The sequence below is a fragment of the Macadamia integrifolia genome, chromosome 11 (assembly GCF_013358625.1).
Source record: "Macadamia integrifolia cultivar HAES 741 chromosome 11, SCU_Mint_v3, whole genome shotgun sequence".
In the NCBI taxonomy this organism is placed as follows: domain Eukaryota; kingdom Viridiplantae; phylum Streptophyta; class Magnoliopsida; order Proteales; family Proteaceae; genus Macadamia; species Macadamia integrifolia.
The window spans coordinates 18,571,591-18,584,624 of NC_056567.1; positions in this window are offsets into that span (position 1 = coordinate 18,571,591).

The window sequence follows — 13,034 nt, forward strand, 5'->3', positions numbered from 1 at the left end:
TTTCCCCAACATGCAGAGCTTAAACCCAGCTTGTGGGTGACTGCAAAAGTGAGCTACAGGTTTAAACACTACCCATTACACAATTCCAACATAGGTAACTTTTGCAGAATTATATTTACATATTCCCTATGCTTACCCAACTAGTAGGAACAAAATTTAGGTTACTAATTTCCACTACGGGATAAAATCCCCTGCATGCAAGGTCTGAACCCAATTTCTAGGGGCTATAGAGGCAATTAAGGGTATGTTCACTACTGAAATTACATGCACAACAAGCATATAGCATCAATTACATCTCTGCAGCTGAAGTAGTCTAGTTCCCAGGCATGCAGTCCAAGGTTTCCCAAGTTTGGGTGGCTGCATGCTTAGAATATGGCTGGAAACACTTCTAATTTGCAATTTATCTACTGTTCAGCCATTAGCGAACAATTTCATACATTAATTTTGCAGGTACAGCAGCAAGCATGTAGTAGCAGCCTGCCTTTTAGCACCTTGTACAGCAACCTGCGATTCAGTGCACCATCCTCGGCCTTGATCAGCTGCACAAGTAATAACTGAACTCCTGGACAGCAGCTACAACAGGCAGCAGCATCAATAGCCGTGTGCAGTAGGAGCAGGGCAGCAAGAGTAAAACCCTGTACAGCAGCCCAAAAACTAGCCACATGCACAGCCTCCTTCTCTTCTTCTCTTCTTTCTTTACCTTCTTCTTTGCTGCTGTTCCACCGAATTTGCAGCAGCAAATGAGGTGAAACAGAGGTGGTTCCCTTGTTTTATAATTCAGCCAAAGGGTCCTTAGGGCCCGTTTGGCTGAACACCTATTTTCTAAAAAGAAATTCTTAAAAACTACTCCTAAAAACTAATTTTTAGAAATTTATAACTAGAACTAATTAAAATTAATTTCTCAATAGTGGACCCACCAAATACTGATCTATTAGGTTGGATTTGGTCAGTATTAGGACCTCTACTTAGTGGGTAAGTGCAAGGCTCAGAGGTATAGGGATGTGGGCCCCATAAAAAAACCCAAATTTTCCTCTCTTCTGCAGTATAAGTGAATCCACCATAGCAAGGCAGCCTATCTTTTGTGCTAGCTAGGTCCTAACACTGAGCTTAGCTGCTTCTAGTTTATGGTGTTACATTCTATGCAACCAGGCATTATGGGAGCATGAAGATGAGATGAAGAAAAGATACCCTAGAATGTTTGGATTACCAGGAACGATCAATTTCAAGGGAAAATTTTCTAGTAAGGAGAGCGGATGTTAAAACCCGAGCCCTAAATCTACCTTGTGCGACTAAATGCAGATGAACCATGGGAAGGGGATAGTATCACGAGCTATTGGTTAGAAGTAGTTAGCCACAAGGGGAGGAATGACCCCACTTGCAAGTGCTTCTCATGTGAAAACAACTAGAAGGGTTACAAAAACCTGAAGTGTAAGTCTTTTGCCACTAAGGACGATTACCGAAAAACCTAGTAGATAAATGCACAAAGGTTTTGTCCAAACACTTGTACAGACCTTAGGAACCATTAGTGCAGCAAGTGGCATTGTCCCAACCAAAAAGGGACTCAAATAGCTTACACCGGCTAATGGTCACCGGTGGGTCAGCACCAACCGGTGAGCACCCTTTGGTGAGTGTTTGAAAGAAATGAGTTATTGGCCATGGGTCCCAGGCCCTCACCCCATGCACCTTAGACCACCTCCGATAGTTGGTATAACTTCCATTAAATGGATTAATGTGTTAGGTCACCCAAAGGTGGACACGCTCATGCCTATTGGAAAATTAACTCAATTATGGAAGGAAGGACATTTATTTCCCAAATAGGCCCTAGTTAACTTAAGTGGCTATATAAGGAGCTTTTAGCACATTCTTTTCATAACTACAAACTTAAGACAAGAGAAGGAGAGAAGGGAGAAAGAAGGGGGAGAAATGAAAGCAAGGAAGGGACGGAGGTTTGGATCAAAGGAGGAGCAACTTCCTTCTCCTACACACATCAAAGGTGAGTTCAATTCTCTCTACCTCATGTACTCTTGCTCTCTCTCTCTCTCTCTCTCTAGCCCTAATTTCTCTACCTAAGCTAATTGGGGCAGCCCTAACCGAAATCCCACAACCCACCTTCTTGATTCATGAATTTGTTGAGGGATTTTGTGCAGGAGACCTAAGGTAGCTAATTGCAATACTCACATTTGAGAATGGAGAGCCCACATATGAAAACCCCAACTTAAATTTCCAAATTTGGGTAACCTAAAGCCTAAGTTTAGAAATTTGACCAAAACCCTTATGATGTACCACCCTAACCCAACTATAAGTTGGGGAATTGATATAATACACCTAGAATAGGGGATTGAGGTGATCATAAGTGAAATTATAGACCAATTCATGGAACCCCAACTGAAATTCTCAAAATTGGGTAACCTGAACCCTAAATTGGGGGGGGGGGTAATGATCAGACTCCTAGAATCTATGTAACCTAGGTTACTAATAACATCATTCCTAAGCTAATTAGTGTATTTAGGTGTTACATGCATGAAATATAACCCTAAAACTCAAACCCGAACTTGTAAACTAACCTAAAGTGGGTAAAGTAAGAATTATAGGTATGATCATCACCACAGAGCGAATCAAGGACATACACAGTCACTCAAAAGGACCCACTTGACCTAGGGATCAAATCTACACAGAGAAACCCTAGATTTTTCTCCATTGGTCGATGGTCACTGGTGGGTGGGCACCAAATGGTGAGCATCTATTGATGGACCTTTTGTAGGGTTTTTAACATCTTGGGTTCATCAGTCGGTCAGCCCACCGGTGGGTCACCTCCAACCGGTGAGCATCCACCAGTGAGTTGTTTGAAACCCAATTCTGACCTTATTTTTGATTGGTTATTTGACCCATAGGAAGACCTCAACTATGCTTGACCTTTGACTTAAAATCCCTATGTTTCCAATGAAAAGAGCCATCAAGCAGTGAGGCGATGCGATGCAAGGTCATCAATTGTACATGACTCATATAGATGAGGGGTGAGTATGTGTTTTGTTTTATTTTGAAGAGTGCTTATTTTTATTTATTTTTGTGTATGAACATATGTTCGTGCATTTTATAAACCACTACTTTACTGAAAATGGAAAGTGCCTTGTGGTGTGTGAGATAGTATGTGTTGGTGAATTGTGGATAGTGTGTGTTGGTGAATTGTGACAGATTGTGGTTGGTGTTGTTGGTTGGACTGCAATCTGGCCGAGGTAGTTTCTAGTACTGCATTCCCAATCATGACCACCTTATTATTGTCACGTGATATTTTACATGTTAGATTGCATCGGGCTAGGAAAATAAACCTTGGTGTTTAAACCCCTTGCCAATATGGGGAAAGATATTGACTAATCCCACTCGTCCAACATGGCCAAGGTTATTTCTGATGTCATGACAAACCCTTCGTGGCTGAGGTAGTTTTCAGTGTTATGGTTTATTAGGATTATTAATAGGGGCTTACCAGGTACCAAAGTACATATATAGGGGCGGATAAGCTCCTGACTTGTGACTAGCATATGTCGTTGGGTGACCGATGGGTTTTTCAGGACCAAGGATACCACCTATGTTGCAGTATCACTAAGATCTGAACTTAGTTTCGTTAACTAAGCTTGTGTGATAATAATTCAGACCATGCAATTGTATGTTTTTATTCTTGTTGATATTTGTTGCTCATATGTGTTTGTGAGGATTGTGGCTACGGGGCATCTTGGAGGTGATGTTATCATTTTCTCCTTTTGATTTCTTTTATGTATATAATGGATGTAACCTATGGGTAATACTTGTAATTATGTTTAGAATGGATTAAATTTTTTTTTTGTATAAATATACTAAGTATCAGTAGAAGTTCACCAGTTGTATTATTTTAATGTCTATTAAATACTTTTGGATTTTAGTTCATTTCATAAATTTTTGTGAACTTAAAGTACTGTATTGGAGATCTTGGTTGAATTGTTGGATATGAGAACATGTCCAAGTCACTAACCTTCAAGTAAGTGAAGGTGGTGTGTGACAGATTTGTTATCAATCATGTCTCTTTGTTGTCTAGCCCTTTTCTCATTATCTATGTTGTGGCGAGAAATCGTCTTGGGATTTCTGTACTTCCTGGACAGATGAACAAACACAAGAGAGTGAATATCAAGCTGTTTTGACGGAGGACGCTCCAATGCATAAGTCAGATCTCTTTGTAAATAGTGATTCCAAGTAGAATGGAAAAGTTTTTATCCCTATAAAGGGGGGCTTACCTTGGTATTTATAATTGTAGGGAGCAGTCATAAAGAGTCCCAATTAGGCTAATCTCCTAATTCTAGTAAGAGTTCGAGTATAATAAGAGTCACACTTGGAGAGTGCATAGATGGTACATATTTCATTAAAGAAACCAGCTATATTCCACATGATAAGAGAGACCTCCTTCATTCTAGGGAAGATTTGGAGTCTTTGTCGGTGATCTTTCTTAATTAGAATAGATCCCCTCCTCGCTTGATGGTTATATGACCAGGATTGAGTTTCCTTATAGTGAACAAGCTTTCTAAATCCAAGGATTAAATGAACGATGATGGCTGAGTGATAATGGTTTAGTAGCTCAATTGTTGAGCTAAATCTACCAAGCACTTGGTGGACAACAACCCTTCTACGTGCTAGGCCTATAATTATAGTTGTAGTTTGATAGCTCAGTTGTTGCCCCTATGTGTCCCATTGCAAACACCCAATTTTGTCACCCTCCCCGGCTATGATGACTCATGGATTGTGGATGTGGCCCTTTGCTTTTGATCAATAGAGATGAAAGCTGACTAAGTTGGTTTAAACGAAGAACACTCCTTCCACACCCAAAAAACCCTAACACAGCCTGAAACCCTAATCCTTAGGCCGATTTCAGACCTATTCTTGTGGCACCAATCTTAGCATGTTATTTATTGACGAATTGGTTCTAAGTATTCTCCAATGGTGCAGGGATGACATGAATAAGGATTGTTGAGAAAACCTCCTAGATGGCAAAAGGGAAAAACCCCCTCTTTGCTATATTTTACTTTTTTGATTGAATAAAGATCTCGAAACCTACACCATTGGATAGTGCTCAGAAAGACAATTCCGACGGTATATGGGACACCAAGATCGAACCATCGGATCTCTTGTAATAACCCTCAGATGTCAGAACCTACATACACCACCAGATCGAAATTTGAAATTTTCCTCAAAATATTCCCTAGTGGCCTCGCCAAAAAGTTAGATGCCCCATGAATTTTCCTGACCCAATGAGATCTAAGATGAGACAAAAGCTCCGAATTTCACCTCATTGGGATCTGGAGTTCTATAAATAGGCTCCTATTCACCATCCCAAGACACACTTGGTTGGTATACCTACCCCCCCTCTCTTGAGAGTTAATGCCTTTGGCCCTTGTTAGCTCCCTCTAGCCCTCTCCCTAGCTGAAGCTCTGCCAAAGTTTCACTCAAGCCTTATCTCTTCATTAACCTTCCCTAGCCAAAGATCGGCCAAAGTATTGGTCTGAAACTAGCCTTCCCTAGCTGAAGCTTTGCTGAAGCTCCACTAAAATTTCAGTCCTTTATCACACCTCCCTAGCCAAAGCTCTACCGAAGTATTGGTCCAAGAAACAGCCTTCCCTAGCCAAAGCTCTGCTGAAGTTCCACTAGAGTATTAGCTCAAAAATCACACTTCCTTAGTTGAACCTCTGTCCATATAGCCGAAGGACCACCACAGTCAGCATCTCTAAAGAAAGAAAGTTGGAGGCCAAAGCCACCTTCCCCTGTGCTGGGAGAATTCATAAGAAGATTTGTATCTATTTCAGTAAGAGTCCCACCTCTCTTGACTCAAAACAAGGGTTAAGCTCAGGTATAATCATTCACCCAAATTAGCATAATGTTGACCTTTTTATTTACTTTGTGGTTGTGTATATATGTAATAATTTAGTCATGCATGTGGTATATGAATAAATGTGGAAAATGATTGTTTTTAAGCATCTTATAGGAAGACCAAACAGGGTAGATTTGGTGCCTAATACCTTCCCAATCCTACAACTTGACATTGACCCTATTCTCTGGACCAAACCAATTTTTGGGTCCTTTTCTTAGGAATCGGGCCCACCCTTGGGTCATAGGCTATTAATCTTAGGTAGCGACTCCAAACCCATTTTGTATGATCCCAATCCCCACATTGGACCATCATCAACATCCACCTTAGGAGGGTATACCTCCAAACCACTCTTCAAGACCATCAGAGCCTTGCGAATTAGGCCCCTCATCGGGATGCAGCGGTGTAGGGCCCACAGATGTAAGAAAGAGAGCCAAACACCGGCCGTTACCCTCACAATGGTGATTCCACTAGGGGCTATCAAACTTCCAAATCTAGATGCTACCTTTAAATGCAAGAACATTTTCCACCACACTTGTTTGATGACATATTTGGCCAACCCATGACATATTTGCATTGTGCTCAAAGTGAAATCATTTGATGAGGGTACTCCCTTTCATACCCAGACCACCGGGGAGATCAGTGCATGTCATACTAACTACTCTGGGATCAAATGATAGCCACTTCCTGTATAAGAATGTGTGGGATATTGTCATACGATGGGATGTTTTTAATTGTGCCAGCACCCTCGGGGAGGTTCGTGGACCTTATGACATTCTAAGATCTATTGATAGTAACCCCACATTACACTTATGCACACAATCACATCACAGTTCTATATGCCCCTGTAGCCAGTTGCTTAATCTCGTGTGTAGTCACGAGTAATGGGCAAGGACACTACCCACTTGATACAGTACCTTTGGGTATATCAAAAGGATCATGTACGTTGCATATATAGATCTTGTCAAGGTTAGTCAGTTTGGTCCTATTGCATCTACTGCATACTCGCATCATGTAGGAAATAGATGGAGAACGCTAGGAATGCCACAAGCTAATTTGAAGAACTTATTTCAGGTCTTGGAAATGAATCTTCCTATAACGAATTTTAGTTATAAAGAAATGCTTTCCTAAGTGGGTTTTGGATAAAAGGGTATCCTTCCTCCTCAAGAACATGATTTGAATAATTTGGTACACCTGGCTCTGGGGTGATTCCCATTAAGAGTCATTCGAAGTCCCAGATTGTTTAAAGACCCGAGGAAATAGGAGGAAGCTCACCTAGTGGTGTAAGAGTAAGGAAAGCATAACCTTGTTGACCTGGAATGTTTTATAGGAATATTTTGTTTAAGTGAATTGTCCCACCTTATGATATTGAGTGGATTAGGGGTGTTGACTCTGGTCCACTTTCTATCATTAGGTGAACTAACTTTGGATACATCATTGGTTGGTAAATGAACGTATGAGAAAGGGGGAGGATACCAGAATCCTAAAATATATCACTCATAGTTCAGGCACAATTCCACCTCTCAAGAATTTTTTACAGTCTGTCTGGACGCGTCAGGGTAACCAGTTGACAAGCTTAAGTCCAATATCAACCCCGTCATCTCTTTGGGATTGTCTTTCTCTGGGTGCTCGCAGTTCATCCCACATGGATCCAACCAACATGGAAACACCTGAGCCAGAATGGGTTCGCCTAGTGGAGACACTACAAGCTAAAATGTTTGAAATCATACATAGTGGCACAAGTATTGCACTTACTACAGAATCCACCAAGGGTTGACACTACTCCTCCCCTAGAAGAACCAGAACAAACTAGGCCAATCAGTCATCGAGGAATTTCTCCAAATAGGCCAACTGGTCATCAAGAAACTTCATCGACTAGGCCTACAGGTCATCGAGGGACTTCCACTAGCGGTCCCCCTCAGGTTGAAATTGATGATGAAGAAGAGGAATTTGTGGCACATGTTCAGATGGAACCTCCCGAGACAAAAAAAGAAAGGAAAATGAGAGAACAATTGGTAAAGCTTGAGAACTGGTATGAACAGTGAAAGGCCAAGAAGGTCAAGCATTCCTGAGAAGTTCAAGTGGCAAACAGATAGGTTTGATGGTTCAAGAGAACCTAAGGCTCATCTAAAGGTATTCCTTGGTATTGCAAAGCCATGGCAGCTCGCTGATAACAAGATGGGGTAGGCATTCACGTTGATATTATCAGGACCGACATTAAGATGGCTCATGCAATTAGAACCCGCACAGACTCAGAATTGGGCAGCAGTTGTGAATGCTTTTACGAAATAGTACTCTTATAACACTAAGGTAGATGTGAAGTGACAGGAGCTTGAAACTTTGAGACAAAAACCTAGGGAAGGTTTCACTGCTTTCTTGATAAGGTTCAGGGACAAGACCGCCAAAATGGCAAATTGACCTTCTAAAGCAGAATAGGTGAAAATGTTGATTGAAAATCTTTTCAAGCCTTATTATGATGTTCTCTAGTACCAGCACTTGCAAACCTTTGAGGCATTGATAGCAACATGGACTCGATTTGAGAACAAGATCCTAAGGGATGCACAATATCAAGTAGCTTCTCAAGATCTGGGAAAAGGTACCAAGGTCGGGTGAGGTAAGAGTCCCGAAACCAATGCAGTAGGTACAATTCAGCAGTTAGTATCATCTGTAACCACCCCACAATCATAGCCATTTGTGATACAATCAGATGCTCCTCAGAAAGCTCCCCACCTAAGGAGGCAGTTCACATAGTTGGGAATGCCTTTGATCATGGTGTAGGAGAAATTGAAGAAGCAAGGTCTTTTGGGGACTATAGCTCTAAGAGTGCTCACTAATCCTCCACTGTATTGGTATAAGGACTGTGATATTGCTCTTACCATACTCAGAAGGGACACAATATTGAAAGGTGCCTAAGCCTATAGCATGCAATCCAAGATTTGGTAGACAATGGGACCATTGAGGTCAAGGTCAAACAGCCTCCAAATGTCACTACCAACCCACTCCTGGATCACTGGACAATCAACGTGTAAGAAAATGATCGGTGAGACTTCAATCTCTGTTTCTTTGATCCGACTCATCTCATCAGAAAACTCCAAGAAGTATCATCTCTAGAGGGAACGTGAATGGGTGGAGAAGTTGTTGCATGTGAAAAGACTACCTCTCCCCCAGAAATCATAAGACATATAATCAGCTTCATCAAGGTAGCTCGATAGAAGGAATGCAACTCTTGGCAAAGGGCCATCTAACTATACGGATATGCACTTTTATTATCCCATATGTTATGATTGTGGAGGTTCTCACTCCAGTCGTGTGTACAATCTAGAAGAGGAATCAATAAAAAGTGATCCTACCCAACTTATCAGACCTAAGGCTCGGAAAGGTCATTTGAATGCCCATACCTACAAGAAAATTATGGGAAGTAGGGCCAAAGTCAAGAAGGTCTCTAAAGAAGAAGAGTCATCAGGAGAAATGTCTAAAGACGAAGACCATGCATCAACATTCCCTCCTTCATCACCAACTCCAGTTGAAGAATCCACCACTTTGTATAACCCTATCATCCGCCTTCACCATCATCTTCATTCTTACTATACTATCCAAGATCAGATGTTCCATCATCATCTTACCATCATTTGTCCTCACTCGAAATATCCCACTTCCTACATCACATCCCCTTCTTACCATCCCACCTCATATCCCTCATCACCCCCATATCGTTCCATTGCCTTGGCTAGGTGGACAACCCATTAAATCAAGAAGAAGGATGGATTGGTCGGTACAACTGGAAGGATATCCTTATATTGGTAGATTCTCCAGAAGCAACTTTGTCAATAGGTTCAGTGAATGTTCTAGGAGAAAATCAAGAGACAGACCCTACCTTCTTAATTCAGACAGCTACCCACAGGAATACGAAGAAGTCACAGATGATCTTTTGAGAGTAGTAATGGCATTGGCAATAGGTGAATAGCTCAAGAAGTATGCTTCTCTAATCCATATAGGGAGTGATATTGAGGATGATGAGTTGAGTATGGTCAAACTTCAAGCCATGAAGCAAAGTATGATCCTATAGAGATATTCCGATCGATACGTTCTAAATGTTATGAATGTTTGGCTGCAAGGGAATTTGATGGCAATGAGGAATCTGATGAAGAACCCAGTGAGGGGAAAATTATTGAAGATTATGATGATGATGATGACAATGAGGAATGGAATGATGATGACAACCTTGAAGCGTGGGGTATTGATGAAGATGATGAGTCAGAATATTACATGCCAGGGGATCTAGGAGGATACTCAACGTATGCTATTGGAGGGGATGACCCAATGATTGACCCAACAGATTCCATCCATTAAGCACTTCCCATCTGTATGGAGGAGGGTGGAACATCAAAATTTTATGTTGATGAGGACCTCAATCTAGAGGAGGATGATGATGATGATTTGAACTCAGTGGTAGCACTTAAAGAACAAATGATTGACATTTATGGACGCTTGAACACAATGGTGCTTCACTTGGAGGAAACAAGCAAGATGTTAGGTGAGGTAGCCATCAGTGAACGCTAGTATATTGAGCAAATGGAGGACCTTGAAAAAATAGGGGAAGAGGACACATTGATAGTGGCAATGGATGTAGGATTCCAACATCTTTCCAACTTAGTCAAGAAGGTATGAGCTTGAGCTCTTGATATCCGTGGAGGGCCCCGACTTCCTACACCAAGCCAGGAAGGGGAGTCCGAAGAAGAGGATGATCCCATGGTCGGAATAATCACCATAACAGACAGTGATGATGATGACCAGTACCTTACAAAGATTATTGTGAAAAAGTTTGCTAGTGTGATGGAGACTAGAAGTGGGAAAGACTACAAGGGTAAGTCCATAGTAGTGGAGTAACCAAATACCAATGAGGCCGAAAGTTGCAATTCAAAGAAGGAGCCCGAGAACCCTATCTCAGCTCAACTCAAAAAGGTAAAGGCCAGCATCTCAATCTGAGGGTTGCTGATGGTCTCCCCTTCACAGTGCGAGAATGTGCAAGTAACCATCGAGACTGACCCAATGCAACTCTCAAAAATAATAAGGGCAACATATGTAGTGCAGTCACTGATGTTTACAGATGCAGAATTGCCTGCCAAAGGGACCCAACATAATAGAACTTTGCACATAATAGTGGAGTGCCTTGACAAGATTGTTCCTCAGGTTCTCATTGACAATGGGTCTGGTCTGAACGTACTACCCTTAGATCAGCCAAGAGCATTTGTGTAAACATGGAAGAAATGAGGCCATCAAATCAGACAGTGGGTGCATATGACAATACCAAAAGAGAGATCCTTGGGGTTCTTACTACAGCCGTGATGATTGGGCCAGTAAAGTTTGACATTGACTTTCAAATCATTGATATACCAGCATCCTTCAACATGCTTTAGGGAAGGCTATGGCTACACCAGGCAAAGGCGGTATCATCCACTCTCCATCAAAAGGTGAAGTTCATACATGAGGGGAAGGTGATCACCATTACAGGAGACCTCGAGATAGTCAATACTTTAGCTAACATTGAGAAAGGAGAATAGTAAGGTAATGAAGTCCAACTCAGTGGGTTTGAAATAGAAGAGACTTATGGTCCTTGCCAAAGGAGTCTCAAAAGAGAATATCCCAGCCAATTATGAAGCAATTTGGAGTCCTCTGGTTTGGTCGAATGATGAGAAACATGTAGTACTTCCCAGGAATGGGATTGGGAAAATATCATCAAGGAGTGCCAAGGGCGCCTACTATGGTTGTAGGGTGGGGAAGAAATGGATTGGGATATGTTCCATAAGGCCCAAACAAGGACAATGATAGTAAAAATCAAGGAAAATGCCACAAGGTATTGAGAATGACAAGAAGGATAGTCACCTTTTATTACCCCACTCCCAATGGGTATTTCATGAAAGGAGAAGACTTTCCCTTCTATGGAAATGTTGAGCCATGGTTTGACAAAATTGCTACTAAAATGCAACCAGGATTTGAAGTATTTTCCCAAAATGAGTTCGATTGGGTCACCCATGGGTTGGAACAACTATAAATCAAGGAAAGTAGTCAAGACAACTACTCATTGGCATATCAGAGGTTGCATTAGTTGAAGATGACTTCTCCTCTTACAATCTTGAAACGTCGATCCGGCAAAGGAAGCAACAAGTCCTCGAATCCTCATAAAAAGAGAATGGGAAGAGAGGGTGAAACTCGCTTGGTGTTTTCATCTTTCCACTAACCTACGGAACCATATTTGATCCTTCCTACAAGAAGCGCAAGTGCAAGGGTTACACCAGATCAAGCTAAGGCCCTTCTGAGGAAGGAGCATGTATGCCAAGGAGAGAGGAGCATGAAGGATGATGGTTTGTATGTACTATTCCAGGGTTAATTGCAATGGGAAGACCCATGATGGTGGTCAAAGATGTGACTAAGGAGTAGGGATGGTTTCAAACAATAGGCTCAAAAAGTTGGACTTCATTGAGAGAGGACTAAGTAGCCTGCACTGGCTCTCCCCTCTTAGAAAGTTAGGCTTCAAGGAATGTGAGATCAGTCAACTCATCTTTATAAGAAAGCAGCCACCTACAAGAGAGAGCAATTGTAGCACCACTGAAAGATAGCTATGACCATCCTTGAAGAAGAGAAATGCCCGTTGCCACATCTGCTTATCCATTTAGTCATCAAGCCACTTATGAACTGGACAAGCATTGGAGAGAACTTCAAGTTTACTTATGCTACTGAGTCAACCAACCTAGATACCATTGATAAGAGCATCAAGTCAATCATCGAGTCTGTTATTGAGTCATTTGTTCATGATTGTGTCTGTTTTCCCTCTTAAGGAAAATTCAGAGTACGTGTATGTCAAGTCTGTTACATCTTTCATCAATGAAATTTCTTATTTCGAGTATGACTTGCCTCCTTTTTCTGTTGATGATCTTAATGAATATCATAACTTAATAAAATATTGTAAACCAAAGAAACCCCAACCCATATGTGAGGATCCTCAGGTTATTAATTTGAGAACTGACTAATGCCCTCGAGAGGTGAAAATTCGTACCACCTTGAATGACAAGAAGCAAAACAAAGGATCAACCTTCTAAAAGAGTTCATAGAAGTCTTTGCTTGGTCCTACGAGGATATGCCCGGGATAGAT